This window comes from Numida meleagris, chromosome 4 (assembly GCF_002078875.1).
Source record: "Numida meleagris isolate 19003 breed g44 Domestic line chromosome 4, NumMel1.0, whole genome shotgun sequence".
Classification (NCBI taxonomy): Eukaryota; Metazoa; Chordata; class Aves; order Galliformes; family Numididae; genus Numida; species Numida meleagris.
In genome coordinates, this window is record NC_034412.1 from 7,112,162 (window position 1) to 7,129,081 (window position 16,920).

At 36.9% G+C, this 16,920-nt stretch overlaps 2 long non-coding RNA genes across 4 annotated transcripts in view; one reads left to right on the forward strand and one right to left on the reverse strand.

Moving 5' to 3' along the window:
- Positions 869 to 8,932, reverse strand: LOC110397388. Its single transcript, XR_002437740.1, has 2 exons — positions 8,750 to 8,932; positions 869 to 967 (listed from the first exon to the last, which is right to left on the reverse strand). It is a non-coding gene; the product is annotated as an uncharacterized LOC110397388 (long non-coding RNA).
- The window catches only part of LOC110397387, a 233,785-nt gene continuing 225,918 nt past the window's right edge, over positions 9,054 to 16,920 (forward strand). For all 3 annotated transcript variants that reach the window (XR_002437737.1, XR_002437738.1, XR_002437739.1), the window contains exon 1: positions 9,054 to 9,139. This is a non-coding gene — a long non-coding RNA (uncharacterized LOC110397387). The remainder of the gene's footprint in view (positions 9,140 to 16,920) is intronic.

Genomic DNA, 16,920 nt, shown 5'->3' on the forward strand with positions numbered 1-16,920 from the left:
GGGGTGATCCTTCTGGATCTTCTGGAACCTGGACAGACCATAAGCTCTGGCCACTATATCATGACACTGACTGAGCTGAAGGCTGGAACTTCCAGAGTCGGGTCAGAGAAGAATACAACTTTTCTCTTGCAACACGATAATTCCAGGCCCCATATCAGTTTGAAGACTGTGGAGGATGTTGCCAGTCTTGACTGGGCTGTCCTACCACACAATTCAGATTTGGCACCTTCTGACTTCCATCTGTTCAGGCTGATAAAAGATGGACTGCGTGGGCAATGTTTTCTTAGCATTGCCACCATCATAGCAGCTGTGAAACAGTGGGTCACCTCTGCTGCTGCAGATTTTTCTATGAGCATAGCATTAGTTGCTGGTGAAAATGCACAGCTAGTGGTGGTGACTGAGTTGAAAAATAGTGTTTTGTAAGCTGAGAATTTGCACTATCAAATAGTATTGTTATGCCCTTTGCATCTGTTGTAGTTTCCATGGAAATAAACAGGAGGCATTATGTTTGCAGTGACCTACTTATGTATATTCATTCCATGGTTATTCATCTTTAATTAGGGATTATGATTATTCTGTTTTTTTGTTTTTAACAGTGTTAGTTACTTCCCTGTCTTGAAAAGGGTTTCCCCCGATGTGCTTAGTGGTATGTGAGATGATGGTGCTTATACACTAGACTTAAGGCTTAGAACACTATCTTCGCTCTCGGTCTTATTGTAGTGGGGAAGTTTTGAAAGCAAAAGAAGTTGTAAGATCTTGTAGTTCTTTTTAAGCCAGAAATGAAACTTAGAGTCCTTTGAGCAGTGTGCACACGCAGTATTTAGTAACATGCAAAACAGAAAAGCAGCCAATTTTATTTCAACATCACTTCAACATCACTTCAACATCCAACCATTGGATTGGACCTCCAGTGCCTTTACAGAGTCAGCAGAAATAATTTTCTTCCTTCATCTCACGAAATCACAGTCTGCATTAAAGGAAAGAAACAAATGACAAAATATATACCCATAGGTATTTATGCATTTAGGCACATAAAATTAAATGCTGAGCTAATATGCTCCTGCACATGCAAGACTGCCAAATCTATGAAATTTGGCACTCGAGAGAGAGAAGCTTAGGTGGGATGTGGATTAATGTTCCCCATTCTTTTCTTTGAAAAGAAAAACTGTGTTATGTGAAAGCATTACACTTGAGTCTTAGTTGCAAATGAATAGAAGCCACTGAAACTGTTCACTGCAAAGGCTATAGATAAGGTCAAAAGGGCTGGAGAGAGGTATAGAGATACCTAAACTACTTATGCAGAGACTACTGATTTCTAGATGATCTTGTATATTCAGAAGAGGTAATATGGGAAATGTAGAGTTTTGTTTTCTAAAAATGTTCAATGTCTGTTTAAAAAAAAGGCAGTTATGAAATTCTGCTTTATGATTTAAAAAATGGAAAGTTCAACCCATAAAGAGTTTGTAAGTGTCCTTGAGTTTTAGAAAAGGTATCAGGAGCCTCTGCTTAGCGTAGTTCTTAAATAAATAAATAAACAGAAAATGAAGAGCTTTGGAAATGAGATAGTGCTTTTAACTGATGCTTGAAATGACTAGAAAGTCTTGTGTTGTGAGGAAGCATGACACTCAATCCTTATATTTATTTAAATTAAGTGTGTAACGGGCTTTTACAATGGAAGATGGATCCCTCTCACACCAAAACAGGAGGTTTCCATACCATTAAATGTGCAATAGGTGAGAACATCCAAGAACTCTACTTGCTTCCCACAGTATAGCTTGCCTTCAAAACCTCTGCAATACCAGAGATTTTAATTGTGGTGGGGATGGAGTCACTGACGCACTTCAGACACTTCTAAATATTCCTGCTCTAAAGCTTCTGTAACTTCACAGCCAGCAAACATTTTGCCTACGTTATTTATGTAACCTAGTCCAGTGGGAGGTGTCCCTGCCTATAGCAGGGAGGTTGGAACTAGATGATCTTAAAGGTCTCTTCCAACCCAAACCGTTCCATTCTGTGATTCTGTATTTTGGTCCAAGTAAAGACCAAGCTATGTGTTGCCTAAATTGTCCTACAGCTTAGGTACCTCTCTTTTTTTTTTTCTTTTTTAAATCCCAGGAAATATGGAAATACTGCCTCAATGAGTTTCAAAGTAAGATGAGATGAGAGTATCACTTCTATGATAACTGTTGGGGAAAAAAATCCTGTAGGTATTCTTATGTTAGGGAAGATGGTGGTTTGGGGAAACTTAGTATGTTAAGATAAGCAGAAACTTGCAATAAATTCCCTGCTTAAGTGGTGTGCTAATAGTAATTGATAGGCTTTGCCAACAGACAGGTTTGGCTTATGGCTCTTCAGAGCAATTTCCTACATGCTCTGCTGAGTCAGTACAAGAGTTGTATGACTTCTGCACTAAATGATACAAAACTAAGTAGTCAGTTGAGGAAGTTCTTCCTCTTTCTTTACAAAGATGATTTTCATTACTAGTGATTTTTGAAGCCTCGGGAAGATGAAACTGCTGTGAGGTGGTGGATCAGAACTGATGATTGATGAATGCACATGGATGGCTTTAGCTGGGTAGAAGCCTATTAATTTTTAAATATATTTGAGTATCTTATTTATATCTCAGCTTAGTATATTGCAGTAAGTTAGCTGAGATGTTCTAATTTTTAATCTGAACATTAAGAAAACTCTGAGATAAAGCAATAATTTGTATTGAAACTGATTTTGAGTCACCGGCACACAGATGTGCATCTCTAATGCTACTAGGGAAAATATCTGGGCTTGAAATATAATGAATTGTTTTTCTAGGATGGATACTTTTAAAAAATTACAGAACTATTCCTAATGTGTTGGGTTGGTTGGTTTTTTTTGTATATATCAAGTAATGAGCGAACTATCTTTAAAACTTCAAAGTCAGTAGAAGCCCTACAAAATTTCTAATCTCTTTGGATCCCCCCCCCCTACAAAAAAAAAAAATAAAGACCAGTCCTTGTCCTGTTTACGTTCAATACCTGCTAATAAAAATCACTCAGTTCTTTCATATGGATGAATTTACAATATCCTATTCTGCAATGTTATATGACAGTGCCTTGAAACATTTTTGTGTTTTTCGGGAGGCTCCTCTCCAGCACTGTTCCTATATAAGCTGATAAATTCCCAAATAAGAATTAATGCCCTAGCACCCTCAGCCTCTGATTTCTTTTTCTCCCACATCTCTGGATAAGTATAAAGAAATGTTAATGAATACTAGAATCTTGTCTACCACTACACATCTTGGTTTTGTTTCATTTCATTTGTAAGCTCAGCAGCAATGCATACGCTATATTTTAACCAGCAGTACTGTGCTCTTGATGAAGCTCTCTGCTGCCTTTATAATGCAGGAGGTTGGACTAGATGATCATACTGGTCCCTCCTGGCCTTAAATCCTAAGAATAAAATTGTACCCTCATGTGGGAAAGATCTCTGTAAAAATGCCTTATTTATGCACACTTGGAATTTCAGTAGTGCTTGGTTTGGTTAGGAAGCGAATGACTGAAGACTGTAGAAGAGCTCTGTAAAAGTAACAGTTTAAGCAGATCCTATCACTCTTCTACAGTGTTGAACTTCCATCTGCTATTGGTTTTACTGCTGCCTAAGGCCATACAGCCCTTAATGTAAACTCCGTTGAGGTAAACTGGAAATTTTTAGATTAAGTCCATTTATCTGCTGTCATACTAATGTGCAATCCCAATACCATAAGGTTTTAATTTTCTGGGAGTTAGTCACTTCTAAGATGGTTTTAAATTTGAACAACAAACAGTAAGACCCATTACTTAGAATTCTGAATGTACTCCTATAAATTATTTTTGTTGCTTCTTACAATTATTTCATACTACTCTTTTACCTTAACTTTTAATGAAGTGGGCTATTAATTAGCTATGTTGGAAAAGGGCACAATCATTAGAAGTAGCTGAAGTGGCTGAGTCACCATCCCTGGAGATGTTCCAGAAATGCCTAGATGTTGTACTAAGGGACATGGTTTAGTGGGGAAATATTGGTGGTAGGTGGACGGTTGGAATGGGATGATCTTGGAGGTTTTCTCCAACCTTGGTGATTCTGTGATTCTAAGTGTGCTCATTTGAAGACTAAAATCATAAAAGCAATAGTGGTGTGTTTCACATGGTCTAGTCCTTTCTGTGTGATCTTTTTAATGTGCAGTAGAAGTTTGTCATTTGGAAACCAAGAGATAAAAGAGAGAGAGAGCCAAATGCTATTTCTGTTATTTCTTATTGTTCTTAAATAAATGCAATTGTTTAACAGGAGATATATCTCTGGGAAAATTAACAGTGTAATTATTACTGAAGCTATCGTTAAGAGTCAGAAGTGATGTTGTGTAGCTGTCACTGAAGATCTCTGCCTACAGTACTGCCTTCCTTTTATGGTGACATAAAGTTGATGAAAAGCAACAATGTTCTTACATAATTATTTTTTTTCGTTTTCCATTGCACCCACTTTCATATCTGAAGTGGGTTGACTGAGAAATTAGGAGACCTAAGGCCACACTGATTGTAGCTTGGATGCAATTGTGTGATGCGTTCTGCAGTTAGCTGATCAGAAAGAAGAGCTGTGAGGAGAGATTTTAGATGTCTGCAGAATAGAATTTGTTTGTTTTATAGCATGAATTTAAAAAGAAATTTGTACTTTGTGTTGAGGGCTTAGTTTTGACTGTTTACCAAGAGAAGGCTGCTTGGTCACTCACTTACATAAACTACTAGTACTGTTGTAGCTGTGATCATCCATAAATATAAGCGAAGCAAGTTTTTACTAGAAAGCGATTCTATTGGAAAGACTGAAAAAATATCTACTAATACGTCCTGGCATGTGTTTTGCATCTTTATTTAGATACACTGTTCTTTCTCAGTATATTGGTGATATTAACACAATTCTATTTGTTAATCAATTTCCAGCAGCTAGTTTTATTTAGCTGTTAGCATATGGATTAGTATTCAAAGGACGACCTGGACATTTTGAAGTGTAAATGAGTGGTTATTGAAGGTTTCACTGGTTCATTAGAAAATCTTACAGTAGTTTGTTTGTTTTGGGGGTAGGAATAACATCTATCTGTACTGAGATCCTTAGAACTCTCATCCTCCTTGTATTTATGAAGACTGGGAATCTTCATTTGTGTGTTATTTAAAGAGCTCTAATACAATTCAGTCAATGAAAAGCAACTTATTTTCTGCTCTGTCACTAATGCTAATGCTAATTGCACAGAAAATACCTTGCTGTAGTTCTTTGAGAGTATGACGTTGTCATTGTAATTATCATCTACTGCTACTGTTATTATAATCATAATTCATTAACCATAAGAATATCAACTGCATTGTGTGTTTCTGTCACCAGAACTTTAAAGAGGATGCATTTGTTTTTGGACTTGTTTATAGTAACTTAGAGAGTTAATTTGAGAAGTACATAATAAGACTTGAAAACATTTGTAGTTTAATCTTTAAATAGCATGGTTAAACTGGATCTTACATCTTCAGGCTTTTTCTGATGTAATAAAGTGTTGGTTTGAATGTGCGTGCTCCTGACAGCTGACCTCACCACCTTCCTGTTTAGAACCTATTTGTTAAATCTTCATCTGTTGGATATGACCAGTTTAGATGGTTGTTTATTTTCTCATTGCAGTGATATCAGATATTCCTTAAGACTTCGGCTTTTACAAGACTATTCAGCCAATTTGTATCTTTGTCCCTATTTTAAAAATGATATGTTCCTACATATATCTCAGGAGCCACCTATGTATCTTCTTCTGTGTGTAACTCTTGATACTGCATTACCAATTGCTGTTTTCCTAACTGCCATCCCTGGAATGTCAGCAAATACCATCAAGTACTTTCTTTTCCTTCAGAGTTTCAGATTCGAAAGTGGTGCTGTTTTTTTTTTTTCCCTCTCTGCTTGGATTTCTTTCCAGTGATTCCCCTCCCCCTCTTCTTTAGTTTACAGACTTCTCCAATGCTTTTTTTTCTGTGCTGATTGCAGGAACACCCACCTTTCTGTGGTTTTAGTAGAGCCTTTCATGCTCTTTTCTCTGTACCAGCCCTCTAACCAGATATTTAGGCCAATTATTCTGTTCAGTTTCATTATTCTGCTCCCACAACTACAGTAATAGCCCACTTGAAAGATCACTTGGCTTCTTTTACTGTTGAGACTGCTTGCTAGTTCCCAGAATGGCATCTTCACATCCTCTGATCTTCTGTTTCTTTTTTTTTTTCCTTCTAGAGTTTTATTTAAATTAAAAAGGGGTGAGGGTTAAAAGGAAAACCACACACATAAATGAGAGGAAGGAGGAAAAAAAAAAAAAGCAGTCCAGATATCAAATACAGGCTTTCAAAAAGGGAAATTCCAACACTGGTAGTTTGCAGGAGACACTGAATATCAAACACTGGAATAAAAATCCCATTAAGATTGCCAGAGCAAGCATTGCCTGCTCTTTGTTTTGCGGAGTATGAATTTTACTTAGAATTATAAAATGGCACCCAGAAAACCTTTACTTCTGTTTTGCCTGCGCACATTCGCATTATACTAGCTTTCACTTCAAAATATCTTCGTTAAATGAATGTTTTAATATGGTGCATGGCCATTTTATATGATGTTTTATACCACCATGTTAATGTCTCACATATCTTTTAAATTTAACTTCACACTTTTCTGCCTCCCTTTATCATCTTTTTTTTCTTTTTTTCTTCTATTTTCATCACTAATGCATGGAAGTATTTGGCCTTTTCATCTCTTGACAGAGATTAAAAAAAAATTTTTGAAGATATGCAGAAATATTTCATGCTTACTCCCTGTAGGACAATTAACATCAGATGAGACTTTTAAGACTGGATCTCACTCATTATGTCTTGTCCATTTATAGTATAGGTAGATTCTGTTGCCCTTAATATTGAAATTGTTTGTCTGAGATGAAAATTACTCTATTGTTCAACAACAATGCACAATCTGTTGAACAGATTTGCATGTAACTTGCTCATATCTGCTTCAGCTTTTTTTCTTTTTCTGTAACAAATTAGGTTTTGGTTTTTTTCAATTGTGCAGCAAAACACAGGTGACTTCAGGTAAGAATCCTTATTTTTCTTAAATATTTTATCAAACACTGAAAGAGTACCATATACTTCTAAAGAGGAAAACAAAAACAAATGCCCCATACCTTTTTCAGTCTTATAAATCACAAGAATATGCATCTGGGGAGAACTATATAGCTCATTGCCATTTATGCAGACAGCGTGAACATAAAAGGTAGTTAAATAAAATAGTCAGATATTTCTTGCCATAGGTCCCTTAGTTTCCCTGCTTTCAGAAGGTTTTATTTTGTCCTTTCAGCCAAAGGGAATATGAGCCTGCAACTGTGTAAAAAATATATTACTGACAACACCAGTGTTACTTGCAGAGAGAAGGATCAACCACATGTAGAAGAGTTCTTAATGTGCGGTGCTCTGTGCTGAGATGAGCTGATGCTCTTTCTCAGTCTACTTCCTAATGAACAGGTGCCTTGTACTACTATGGTTGCCTTTCTTGTTATCACCTCAGAGAGGCTAATGATTAAACGGGCACTTCTCAAGGTCAGGGATAAATTACATACCCAGGAGAGTGTGAACAAAAATTGCATTGCTATTCTCAGTACTGTATCAATGCAGATGAAAGAGGACCTCACTTATCAGAGCTGTCAGTCCAGCACCTTTCACAGCCGTTCAGCTCATTTAAAGAAAATCCTGAGAATTCTGAATTTAATTGTTCTAATATACACAATCATATGGCGAAAAGGTTCTCTGTAATGAGGGGGCTGTTATAAAGTGCATATGGCAAACTGCTTCTATATTCAGAAGGAAGAACTTTTGCTCATTTATTTTTTAGTGATATGATGAACTAGAAAACAGCATGCAGGCCATGTTTATACTTTCATGCAAGTACCAAAATCTACTATTTTGTTTTTGGAAATATTTTCAGATAAAAGGTCTTTTCTCTCGTTTTCTTTGTATTTTGGAAGCTCAAGCTCCTGATGTACAATGCTGTTTTGAGATCACGTAGATTACGATTGAGGGGCTGTACACCTAAAATAATTTTTTGAATCTGTACGTATCTTCTGTGAAGTAAGAAATTATTCATGGAGAGAAGTCAGAGCAGGGCCCACGCCTCAAGCTGCTCTGTGTCAGTGGTCTATGCTGAGTAAGTATATCTGCATTTTCTTAAATGTTGTAGTTAAAAACAATTTATATGAGCTATTGAAACTCCCCATGTGCCCTACAAGCAAAATACTTGAATATTTTTCCTATTTATTTTTTTCTTGGTGCACCTCCAAAGCAGTGTGTCTAGGCTAAATGATAAAGGGCATACTTCAAGGTTATATTTTTCCACAGATAAAAACAATGAGACAATTTACTATGTAAACTTTATAATCCCAGTTATAACTCATTTTTGTTAAAATAGCATTAATTGTCCCAGATAACGCTTGTACAATACAGAGTGGTAGACTACTTTGTGTTCTGGTCTGTCACAAACAGTCCCACCATTTTTTCTTGATGTGTTTCAGCTTACTATGAACCATTCAGGGACTGTATTCTGTAAGAATGGTAGAAAATAATGGATTTTGCATTTCAGTAACTGCTAGAGATACATTCTTATCTTTCCTTTTGTTTTGGAGCGTGAGGTACGTTTTGCAACACAAGTACCTCAGAACTGTTTTCAGGCAGCCTAAATCCCTCCCTACCTGTTACTCTGCTCCCGGTCTTCAGAGTGCTCCAGTACCTCATCCCTCTCCTTCTTGTCTCACTTCTCACTACCATGCAGTGTTTTGCCCTTTCTTACACCTGTTTTCCCAGAGGCACTTCCAGGACCCTCAGCCACGCGGGCGGGTGGCGCCCAGGGGGCGGCCATTTTGTGAGCGGCTTTGTCTGACGGGGCCGCTCCTCACAGAGGCGGCTTTTTCTCTCTCTCCTCACGTCACAGAGGCGGCCACCCCGCTGGCCACACCTTGCCCCTGACACCCCGTAAAGTTAGCCCCGATTTCTAGTTACCTAAATTTAGGGGGGAGAGCTTTCCTAAGCTAATCCATAACCTGAAAATGTGGATGTAAAGGAGAGAGAACCTGAGGAATACAGTAAGTGTCATGTTGGCTGAAGGAGGTGCTGACAGAATTACAAAAAGGTGCTCTTTGTACCTCTGAAAGACCTATTTTCACTATGCTGTAGCTAGAAACATCTAACCATAAATTATACTTATGCATGCAATTTCTTCCTTTGTAAAAGTTTTACTATAATTACCTAAAAAAAAAAAAAAATTGAAGTTCATTAGCTCAAAGACTTAGTTGCCTATTCTTGACCCCATGAGTTCAGTCTGCAAGGAGAATACCTCTATGTGTCTTTTACAATGTAGGAAGCTACTGGTGATCAGAAGCTTAGTCATAAAAAAAGCAGGAACAGAAGTAACTGAAACTTTACAGCCTGATGGATAAGAGCAGAACTTACCTCAAGTGCCTGAAGAAAGTAAATTGGGCTGTGTTAATCAGGAAGCTGTTAAACTCATTGTTTTCTCTGACATCAAACTATAGTTTCTGTCACCACTCATAAAATAGCAAAAGCCTTTGAATTCATTATTATGATGAAATTCTTCAAAGATACATTAACACAGTCTTGATGGAGAAATTAGACTTGAACTGAAGTTGACTGGAGCTAGAAATACCGCCATCCTAATATATGTTATTACTTTGATTTTTGCTTTTTATAAATTGCCCAAGATTCAGAGGAATACTGAGGACAGAACTTCCATTGCAGACTTCTAATTTAGCAATTTAAAGGTAAAAATATATATGTGATGGAGGGGGAAAAAAAAGCAAAAATTGAAAGAAAACAAGCAAAAAGGAGCTCTTGTCTAGTCATCTTCTTTCTCAGACTCTGTGGCCAAAGTCAGCTGAGAAAGTTTTGTATTGAAGGGTATGGGAAAAGACCTGTGGCAGTGGAATGGAAGAAAAGCTCTTTCATGTAAGATGTATTGCAAAACTGAACCTGAGGGCTACAGCTTTTGGTACACTACAAAGATGCTAAAGCAGCTGCTAAACCTTGTCTTGCAGGTTGAAGTGTGGAGTTGAAAGCAATGCTGTGAGTTCTAGTTTGTCCTGTTCAAATTCCTAGATTGAATTCAGAAGTGAGATTTTTAAAAATATCTCTTTATTCTATAGGATTTAAAATACCCTTATATGTTTTCATAAAGCTAATATAGATTAGTTTATATGTGTATCAAAGAGTGTACTATGCCTTCACCCGTATTTCCTTGTATGCTCTTTACTTGCAGGAATTTATACACAGAAACTAAATTTAGTTACTTGTTTCAAAAGGAGGTTTGCAGATGCTAAGGGTAGCCTCCTGTAATACAGCTTTTTCAGCTACTATGATCTTAATGGTCTGGTCTTTGTTGGGGTAATCTAAGAGCTTTCTCAAGGACCTGCAGATAACTAAATCTACACTTGCAGAGCTATTTGTGATTGTTATTTTCAATGGAGTTCGCAAGCCAGATACTCTGTAGCTGTATTATTATTATTTTAAACTAAGCTTTCATTTTTATATCTTGATGTTAACTATACTACAGAAACAAACAAACAAAAAAACTAAACATGGGTTATATTAGAAATGCATGCTAATGGGCTCAGCTTTATCCATGGGAGAAACAGTTTACTTAAGAGCGAAACCTTACTATTTTTGTGGATCTACCTGACTTTAACATAAGGATTGAACAATATTGCAGGTTTTAGGGTACCAATTGGTTTATTTTGTTTAAGATAGTTGAACATTATCTTTAATCTTTCTTCAAAATGTTGCTGGCCTTCTAACAACTCAAAACCTTTCCCAGACTTTTGTTTTGCTTTTAATTATCTTTCAACAACTTGATTTGTGGTTTGAATATTTTGCCTGGTCAAGTGTGCCTATCTGCCAAATTTAGTGAATACAGCATCTTCCTGTGGTTGGTATAGTCAAAGCAGAACAGAAACAACTCATTTCCTGGCTACTGCATGAAGGAAAAATTATAATTTGTTCCCCAGTGTTTGTACTACTGACTTTCTCATTAGTCAGGGGCTATGTGTTGAGACTTCCCTACCTTGATAGTGGAGCTATTGGTTTCGGTGTGAGAAATCTTGACATTAAAGAACTTTCATAGAATTTCCTTCTGGGTTGTTGAGAGTTGCGGTGGCTTGTCTTGGATTACATAGTCCCTAATGATGTACAGAGTCACAGATGCACTGTCAGTGAAATGCTAGTCTTTACTCTTGTTTAGTCATGGCAGGACTGGATTAATCCTATTTTTAGTCATTACGGTCAGAAATAACGTCTCTTTTTGTTACTGCTCTGATTCTCGAAAAAATAAAATCTCAGACAAAACCTTGTCCCCAGGAGAGATCCAGGACAGTACTATCATTCATTTAAATGAACTCAAATTCTTGCCTTTTTTTTTCTTTTTTCTTTTCTTTTTCCCCCGTGGATGTGCTTGTTTAATGTTTTCATACCTGTGTGAGATTTCCTTTTCTGTATCATGTTCTGAAGGACATTCAAAGACATTCATTCTATTCGTTTTGAAAAGTAAGGCATGTGAATCGTCTTATCAGTTCAATAATATAAGTGCTGCCCTTTGAAATCAGCTTGGTAAGTACTATTTCTGGTTTTAGTTTGTTATCCACCCAAGCTCCTTTAATACAACAGTCTGGGATAGTAGGAATATCAAAGCTTCTTCCAAACACAGGTGACCAATGCAGGTTACTGACAAGCTTCTGATGCCCTCATCCTGGGAGTGCCGGCTGAATCCCATGTGCTGGCAAGGCCAGAGCTTGCAGTGTTGAATGGTTCTGTGTCCTGGGAGAAGGTGAATATTCTCTCTAGGAAAACTGGTCGGTGTCTGGTTCTATACTCCAGAAGTCATAATTCCATTTCATTTTGATATTTTACAGCAAAGTAAATTTTTCTCCATCCAAGAAATTAGATGTCAGAGAGGGGAAATTGCTTGGGTATAATTTGATGAATTGGAGTGATTACTTAGAAGTATGGTAATAGACTTCTGCTCCCTGCTCAGCAGTTGAAACTAATAACTGGGTTAGCTACCAACCTCAGTGTCCTAGTTGAATGAGTTCGGTGACTTCGGTCCTGTCCTAAAGATGTCTCTTTTTACCTTGGAAGGCACCACAGCTTTTGCTAAAGACAGTAACTGAAGTATTTGTTGATACCAAAACAAAAGCAGCAAGGAATGGGCACAGAGACTGAAATTACAATCATTCATGACTATGTTGATATGTATTACTGGGAATAAAGATGATGAGTTTATGATATTTCACAAAAATGAGGAGTGTTTTTTTTTTTCTTAGATGTTTCTTAAAACTAAATCTTTAAGTGGAACTCACAGTTTTGTAAACTTCTGATTCCAATAACTGGAAAATAGTTGCCAAATGCAATAAAATAAAGTGTGGGGTAATCATATAGTTTTATTCATGTTCACGTAATTCATATTCATTTAATTTTCTTTACTGCTTTCTGTTAAGTTCTCCTGTGAAAATACAACATTAAAAGAAATCTGTTCCACTCTGTTTTTACTTTTTTTTTTTTTTGTCATGCATGTATACTCAGAATGCTCTGGATGCTTTCTACTTGTCCCGTTTTGCCTTCAGTGCGTGTATATAATTATGTGTTCTCGTTGTCATGGTAATCGAAACCAGAGTTTTCAGAACGTGGAAATCAGTTGTGTTAGCCTGGAACATGAAAGCCCAGTAACAAATACCATGTGACCAGAGGATGTACAGAGAGAAAAGTGTTTCATTTGTTTAAGTAGTATCAAAGAAGCATTAAAAATGTTTAAATGACTAAGCATTATATCTTCATGTGTTGAAAACATACTTCAGGCTATTTACACAGATAATTGTAATTCAGTGTGGATTTTGGTGCTGTTTTTTGTTTGTGTGTGTTTGTTTTTTGTGGTTTTTTTTGGATGTGATGCTATAGACCTGTATGTGAGCAGATGCGTTCTCATCTCATACATCTGGAGGTGCTTGCAGTGAGGTTTCCTGCTTGGTTGATGACACCTGGAGGTTTAGGATGAGAGGTATATTGTTGTCACTTATCCCTTTGAGGACAAGTGATCCTGAAAGGAGGATAAAATTGGGCGTACCTGGTTCTATTTACCTCAGAGAGTGTTCTAGTTTTATAAAGTTGGAGGAAAAGATGCTTTACATTTTGGCATATTTGCAAGCTGTAGCAAAATGTGATGTATTTATATTTTCAGTTACTTTCGTGCCTTGTTATTTTAAGGTAAAGGAATAAGTGGAAAGAAATCTGGAAGAATGCTAAATGTGTCCTAAATGTAGAATCCATTATACCTAAGCGGTTCCCAGCAGACATTTTTCTAACTAGTTTCTAAAGCTGAGCAGGGGTTGTCTGTTTTCCTTGCACATCTGCCTTTACCTCTGCAAAGTTCTTATAAAGTCTAACACAAATTTCCATTTCTCTAACATGGGTATGTACTTCTGTTAAAATGATGCTTTTCAAGAATAAGCTTTTCTAGAAAAATCCCCAGTATTTCAGTCTTTTCTTGTATACTGCTTTTGAGACTGCTGCTCTTTCAAAGTTGCTTCACCTGAATTTCAACCTGCAGGTGATATCCACAACTCAACAGAAATCCATTTCAGGCCTCATCGAAAGCAAGTGCAGCAAAATGATCGTTTCAGGTGGCATCCAGGGCATGCTTTATTCTGCCTATAAGGCCTCCAGTATGAGACTTGCTTTTATATGCCATAGCTTTGTAGATTCAGTTTTAGCTTCTGATCTAGATCCGTTAGCACAAAGCTGTTACGTTGACTCTCAACCTACATTTCTGCAGTTTATTATTTCTGAGAAGGAAATATCCTTGAATCACAGTTAATCTTTTTCAAACCATTTCTGCGAAGATCTTTTCAGACTCTAATTGTGTCCCCTAGTGTGCCAGCAGAGCTGCCTGGCTTAGACCTATGTGCAGACTTTGTGGGAGTGGTATCTCTTCTGTCATCAACATTAATGATAAAAATAAAGAATAGTAATGTATTCAGTGCTGAACAAGAACTTGATGCCTTCTACCTTGTATACAGTGAATCACTGATAGCTATACTCTAAGTCTTTTTCTACCATTATTTACCCTGTAGTAATACTATTTAGGTCATGTTCCTTGATCAGACCAGGAGGCAGACTTGAGATGGTGCTGGAAGTCTTCCTAAAACTGTGGAATACAACATCAATTGTTTCCCACATCACAATGCTCGTTACTTTGTTAGACCTTGAAGAATCCATGTTCACGTTTGTTCTTTCCCTGTTTTTCTTTGAGTTGACTACAACTGTGAAAGAAATTTAGAATAACCAGTCTGCAGTTTCTTCCTCCTCCTTTTAAAGACAGGCATTATTTTTGCTCTTTCAAAAGCTTTTGTACCCAACATCCATCATGTCTTCAGAAATAACTCTAGTACTAACAGCTTTCAAGCAGTAACAACTGAAATACTCAACCATTTCCCAAAGACTTCAGGTTTAATACAGCACAACCAATTTCAGATTAGTTGACCTAAGTATTTTTTGTAACCTTTTCTCTCCTTGTTCTCTTCTCATATTGTCCCCTTTTGTTTGTAGTTTTTAATTGTGGACTCCAGCTAATTACAATTGACTTTCTTAGTAACAATGGTCAATAAAGCAGTAAACACTTGAGAGGTACACTATTGACACTTGAGTGTCAATAGCGTACCTTGCCTTTAAGCTGCTCACCAACTAGTGGTATTCCTTGGTCCTCCTGCTATTCAGAGTTGTATTTGTAGAAGTCATTTCTATCCTTTGTCTCTTGAGAATTGTACCTCAATTTATTTGATCATTTTCTGGTGCTGCCTTTGCATACTTTCGCTATGCTTTTTTATGCTTAGCCAGTTTCCACTTTCTGTTCTTTACATTTTATATTTGAAATCAGTAAGGAGTTAACTTCTACTGAGGATGGCTAAAACTTAAAATATCTATATCCTTCCTTCACACTGGGGCCATCAGCATTATGTTTGATGGTTGGACTGGATGATCTTGTAGGTCTTTTCCAACCTAGCTGATTCTATGATTCTACGTTTATTTTTTTCTCAAAAAGGATTTGCCTTCTTTCTTTTTTGTCTTTTATTTTTTCTTTCTTTCTTTCCATGTGTCTCTTCCAGGCAACCTTGTCAGCCACTTCTGAGTTTATTAAAATCTTGCTTCTTAATATGCATTGTGTTTATTTGCTCTCATCCTTTCATGATACTTGTAAATTCAAGTTCCAGTCTAGTGATTTGCTCAGGTTCAGTTTTGGGGTAATTTCACTGAGTCTCAGTCTGTGGTTCTCCCCATCTTTTGTGCTATATTTTTAAATTTCACATGTAGTGACACATCAGTGAAAAAATGTAATGAAGTTATGAATGTAGTTAATACTTTTTCAAGTTTTATTTGTATATATGACTTCATTTGTAAAAGTGCTTCAGTTCCTGAAACTGAGTTAGGTGCACAATCACAGATGTCCCAAAGTGTGCAATACTCCCATTCCCGACTGGGTCAAAACAGATCAATCAGGTTCTGGCTATTAGCTCAGTGTCTTACAGGTTGCTACCATATTCTCCAAATGACCTGAGTGTGGTTTTTTGGTCCAAATCCGTGCTTGGTCTTTTTGTATATGTTTTGATTTCTTTAATTTAATTTATAAGTTAAAATTATTGACCATCTAAGTTGGGGTAGGGTGTTCATTATTTTTTTTCTTGAATCCTGGATTTAAAACTCCACTGTTAGAATGGAATGTCTTTCTGTGAATATCTCTACTGGATGAATCATGTGTTCCATACTTAAAATGGTTAGAAAAACTTAGGAAAGTTAGAATGGAATAAAAAGCCAGGTTAGGGGTGAGGGTTGAGGAGGGATCCTTTTTCTAAATGCGGTTTCATGCTGAGGGTACTTTACACTGTTGCCTTCCTTAAGGTGGCAGGTGAAATTCACGGCATTGACTTTTAAATCCTGAGTGCTCTGGGACTGGCTTTACATGCCACAGTGTAGCAACCAAAACGAACCAGGCCACTTCAGTAGAACTTTTATTGTCCAAATGGGAGTGAGTTCCTGGCAGAGCATTCTCTTTTGCTTCTCTTGTGTCAAAAATGTATCTCCTTACCTGAGACTATTTAACAGACATCTGTAGTTTGGCTTTTTCGTTTTACACAGTCAAAATCCTCAAAAGAAGCAAGCTTGTGGTTTTACTTTCTCTGACCTTTAGCATTTTTTCCTCATGCTATTCGTGCTGCTTGAGTATAGCAACCACAGTGATTTAAAATGTTAATGCCAGGTGGCAAACTCCTTATGCTTATTAGCTCTCTTCCTGCCTAGCACAATTAAAGCTGATAATGAACCAACTACAAGTCAAAGGGATTTAGGCTATGACGTTTTTTAAAGAAAAAGTTGCATCCAAATACATATAATAAAGTCTTTGAGATATTTAAATAATGCTACGTGCTTGCGTAGCTAGTGACTGCAAAATAATGTGCAAATAGGAGGAATGATCTCACTGCATGTGCCATATGTACCACTTCCATGCACTGGGCTAAGAATTAGGGATGATAATGTCTTCCTTCACTGTAAAATGTTCCTTTGAATCTATTTACCATTACTGGTTGGAAAAAAATAATATAAATCTACTTTGCCTTATTTTTAGGTAAATATGTATATTAAAGGTTTTTGTAGCATCAGCTGCCCTTGCTGCTGCTGCTTCTTGTTATTGCGCCTTAGCAGGAATGCACGCTGAGTTTTAACAGAAATTTCTAACTGGAAATGGAGAAGCGTGCATTTTTCAGGGGATCACAAGCAAGTGTGCTGTCCGGTCTTGTGGTAAGATGAGCCT